Source organism: Poecilia latipinna, unplaced genomic scaffold, assembly GCF_001443285.1.
Source record: "Poecilia latipinna isolate Pla-1442-1.1 unplaced genomic scaffold, P_latipinna-1.0 Scaffold2734, whole genome shotgun sequence".
In the NCBI taxonomy this organism is placed as follows: Eukaryota; Metazoa; Chordata; class Actinopteri; order Cyprinodontiformes; family Poeciliidae; genus Poecilia; species Poecilia latipinna.
The window spans coordinates 33128-37892 of record NW_015115350.1 but is presented as its reverse complement, the minus strand read 5'-3'; the positions used below and the strand labels follow the sequence as shown (position 1 = coordinate 37892).

Sequence of the window (4765 nt, the reverse complement as noted above, 5' to 3'; positions counted from 1 at the left end):
GTCTGTAGATACCAGTATTTTACTGGACATTTACCTTTTCAATCCTGTAATTATCTTTTAAAGTGGTGTACTATAAGTAAATACTGTAATGACGCCAACACACCGCAGATGTGGTACCGTCAACAGGGTTTATTAGAAATAATAGCGAGCTGCTATTCCTTAGGCTGCAGCTCGCCCCTCTAACAAATCGTTACACTCAACTGAATAGCTTCACTGCTAACACACACTGAACTCTCCGCTCTTCTGTCAGATCAGCATCGGTCCTGGTCCTCCTGCTCCCCTGATCCCTCGCCCACATGACAGGTCCATCACATGTGAGGGGGAGTCAGCAGTCAGACAGGGGAAGCCCATAACACTCTACACATAACAGTGATCACAATGCAACTCATAACCAATACACATAACCATATGGAGCCCAGCAGAAGTAAAATACAGAATCGTTAAAATACTACGGTGGCCGACAGGTGCAAACGCACAGCAAACACGAAAAAAACAAATACAACAAAGAAAAGACGCAAACAAAAAATACATGTAAAAAATATATAAAAATAAGTGTTCCAGACCACTAGAGCTTTGTGTCCGACTTCAGGGTCTGCATCCTTTCAAGCTTATGGGCTTGAGAAACGACCCGGTCTACGGAAGTGGGGTCCTGCGAAGGCAGAGCATTGCAGAGAGAAGCTGTAGCCTTCAGCTAGCTGCCTAGCCTCCACCTCGGGTTATGTTGCTTAGCAGCCGTGACACAACATGATTTAAACAATGTTTGTAGGCGAGAATGTAGATGTACAAATCTCACATTTCTGCTCGGTTCATCAGTGCGTCACCTAATTGCAATATCTGTCCGACGTTTTCTAAGACGTCTGCTCCCGCTGTATTAACACCCAGCTCCCCTCGCCTGCTGCCAGCTGGTCCAGGTTTAGTATACCACGGGAGAACACCTGACTCATTTGGGCTTTCCCAAATGACAGTTAAACACATATATTAATTCAGGTAACATCTAGTTGTAATATTTTGGTTCACTCAAGTATTTAATATATTCCTGAGCAAATCGGTTTGACTGATTAAAGTTAAGTCTAAAAACATATTAGTACAGTACAGTCTTAGTTTTATAACATTAACACCTGACCCAGTGTAAGCTTCTTAGAAGTGCTACAATTGATGCGGTTCTAAAATGTATAATCAGAACTTCACATAACACAGAAGAGGATGTGATAAGTAACCGTCAGAACAGAATTTTTATTTAAAGGCACCAAACCACATATATTTCCAGTATATTCAAACATTCAAAACAAATAACACAAACCATTCCTCAGAGAACTGGTAAAAAATAGGCCTTCAAAGTCAATATATAGTTTCACTAAACTGGGTTTAACTCATTAATTTCTACAATCTTATGAACATAAAAACACAGTTCTTAAAGAAATGCCCATGCTTTGGGTATCACTAAACAAATCAAAGAAAAATTACTTCCAAAATCTAAAATTCAACATGGCTGAAATAATGTGGAATTCTAGTATTAACAGGGTTTTAAAATGTGAACTATTAATGGTTTTCAAGAGTCCAAGTGGCACTTGCTTTATTAGAAGCAGATGAAGGCACCGTCCAACATGGAAAAAGAAAAGACAATACAATTTAGATCTTAAATAATAAGGAAACAGAAAGATTTCAAAGAAAAGAAAAGAACAACTAACCTGAATGAGATGCCACTCAAAGTCCATCAGGTTTTTGATGAGGGCGGAAACCTGAACATTGACCGTCACTTTTTCTTTTGAATGGTCTTTCCTGTCTTTCTGGATACCATTTTTCCATGACCGGCTTTTGTGCCCCTTTCTGGGTTAATCCCAATGAAGCGACTAAAAACAAAATCAAAAATGGGAAAATTCCTGAGAATACAAATAGTGTGGCATTCTGAATAGCGCTGGTACAATATATAAATAAAGCTGTTTTTAATTACGTAAAGAGAAATCACCACCTTTGTCAAATGTTAATCATAACTTGCTTTAAAACCATGTCATTGTATTTTGCTCATTGTAAAAAAAATTATAGGAATGGTTTTACCGTTGAATGAACCAAAGTCTTGGCTGCCTCATGTTGATATTGGAGGTTGAAGATGTAGAAGATGGATAACACTGTCCTGTCTGGAATGTTGGCTGGGCCCTCTCAAAGACAATATGGCCTTCAATGCTGACCATGCAGAAAACTGCTTGCCACAGGGACTGTAATAAACCAAGTCCTTAATTGGAAGAACATAAAACAAATCCTCTTATTGATACAGTATGCATTTAAATGATCATCATAATAAAGAGTGTCCACTCTGCCAGGTAAAGTAAAAGCAAGGATCTCAAACTCCTCAATTGTCGTGCAAGTCACATCATTGTTGAAAACTGTAGGCTGGATTAATGTATAGAAGTTATAGAGGAATTCATGGTACTTTGCACTGAAGGTGAAGTGTGCTTTGAAAGTTCATCAAAAGCTACCTTGGATGACCTTGTGATCAGTGATGGTGAAGTGTCTTTGGTACTGCTCTTGTTTTCACCAACATGCAGGAGGAAGGGCTGTCCTGGTTTCACAGCAATGAGGAAGGCTTCAACACTGGCTTGCATCTTTGACATAATGATAAGACGACAAATAATAAAAATTATTCAATATATTTAGCAGCACAGCTACATTCAGATAGCAAACAAAGCCTATGAGAAAGTGCTTCTACAAAGAAGTAGGATCATTAGAATAACCACATACCTGGACATATCTGAAAACATTTTTTGGATTATTCTTGTGGCCTACGAAGCACATGAACCAACAGAAGAATGCCTGGTTTTCTCAGCCTGGAGGAACCACAGGATAAATAGCAGACACATTAGGATAATAAATAAACATTTTAAAGAGAAGTGTGAGCAAAACTAACCAGCCCCACCTGTGTGTATGTCGCCAGCACAGTCATTCAAAATACTTTGTCCACCCGGTTTACCCTGGAAAGCATTTTTCACCACCTACAACATAAAGCTTAAAAATATCAGAAATAATTACCATGAACACAACTCAGACATTAGGCATTATAGAAATTAGTCAGCTTATAGAAACATTCTGGACAGCAATTCTTCTACCAACCTCTCAGAAGAAATGTGTTGAAGTCATCATAACAGGCTTCAGTCACCAACATGAGGTTTTAATGAAGAAAAAAAGAGTCAGCCAATATGTCATTATTTATGATCATTATTATTTATAGAGACAAAAACATTTTGGCTTAGCTTTGATCGCATAGATCAAACCACCGGTCCAGCACAGCCACTCTCCCCATTATGCCGTCTATAGCCGAAAACTTCAAGAAAATGACTCCGCAGATAATGTTAACTCAAACGGCCTTTCTGACAGTTTTAATGTTCGTTTAACCACCCGACACCCCGTGCTACACCTGCATGGCTAGCTTTCGCTGCTAACATAAATAATAAACCAAGGGTGCTCACGTCCAGTCCTCGAGAGCTACCGTCCTGCATCTTTTCGATGCATCTTTACTCCAACAGACCAGGATCAGCTCTGAACAGACCTGCTAACCACCCATTCATTTGATTCAGGTGTGTTAAATGGCGCAGGGAAGCATCTGAAAGTTGCAGGATAGCAGCTGTCAAGGACTGGACTTGAGCTCCCTGTACTGAACAGTCGTACCGCGATATCCAAACAAATAAACCTACGTTAAGCGTAAGTTGATACTCTTGTGCAAACAGAAAGTTAAAGCATTCATAAAAAATAATCAAAATCAAAAACATGATGGTCTTAACATGGAACTTACCTTGTTTTTTTTGTTTGTTTGTTTTTTAATAGATCTTTATTGAGATACAGAATACATAACAGTATAAACGCAGCATACATTGTGGTATAATGTCCGCCAGGGAGTTACAAACATTGAGACAATACATCACCATTACATTACATAAATACATTAAAGATAGAACATATGTTTTAATAGCTTTGGGGAACTTACCTTGTTATGAGAAGCTCCAGACAAGACGCCATACTGCTGTCTCCCGGGCAAACACGTGACGTCACAGATACGTTGCGATTGTGGGAGCAACTCTTTATCAAACACCATCTCTTTAGGGAAATTGACAAACCCATCTTTAAATTTGACTAAACAAGTGTTTAATTAACATTGTATTTTTAACATACAACGCCAACACTGGTAATTTAACACTTTTGATTATGCTCTGTAGATTTCGATTCATTCCCTAAAAGATTTATTATGGAAAGTATTTTTTTCTTTCCGTTTAATATTGTCTTTAAATGCTGGTTCTCTAAGATGCAAATACAAGTAAAATGTCTTTCCAAGGAAAAAAACTGTATTGTACAATTATTTTACGGTAGTTTACTGCCAGTCGTCAGTCTTGATTGTGACAACAGAAGAAGACATCAAATTGACAATATCCTACCGTATTTTGGAATAACAGTATGTTACTGCTGGAATTCCACCGTAAATGTACAGCCATTCTAAGAGTGTAGTAATGGCGTCTGCAGGAGCGTTGCTAGCAAACCAGTAATGTATATCAATGAAAAAATCCTAGAACCGCTCAAATCTGATACCGCTCCATTTTTGTTTGCATTTTAAGAAGGAAGTTGCGCCGGTCTTCTTCAGAGGGTTTGTGTCATTTTCTTCAGGTAGTTTTTTGTGCAACGCCACCACACGTGACGGGGGGGGGGGGGGGGGCAAGGGTTTTAATTTATTTTGGTTTTTTTGATATTGTGGGGTGTAAAACAACAGGTGGAAAAAAGAAAA

At 38.6% G+C, this 4765-nt stretch overlaps 1 protein-coding gene and 2 long non-coding RNA genes across 3 annotated transcripts in view; 1 reads left to right on the top strand and 2 right to left on the bottom strand.

Annotated features, from left to right (window-relative positions):
* Positions 1-1318, top strand: part of LOC106938942 (uncharacterized) — a 5400-nt gene extending 4082 nt beyond the window's left edge. Inside the window, exon 2 of the long non-coding RNA XR_001422727.1 lies at positions 78-1318. This is a non-coding gene — a long non-coding RNA (uncharacterized LOC106938942). The remainder of the gene's footprint in view (positions 1-77) is intronic.
* The window catches only part of LOC106938939 (voltage-dependent T-type calcium channel subunit alpha-1G-like), a 93062-nt gene that overhangs the window by 72093 nt on the left and 16204 nt on the right, over positions 1-4765 (bottom strand). The window lies entirely within an intron of this gene.
* LOC106938940 (uncharacterized) lies at positions 1387-2389 on the bottom strand. The gene is made up of 3 exons (XR_001422725.1): positions 2056-2389; positions 1689-1850; positions 1387-1571 (listed from the first exon to the last, which is right to left on the bottom strand). It is a non-coding gene; the product is annotated as an uncharacterized LOC106938940 (long non-coding RNA).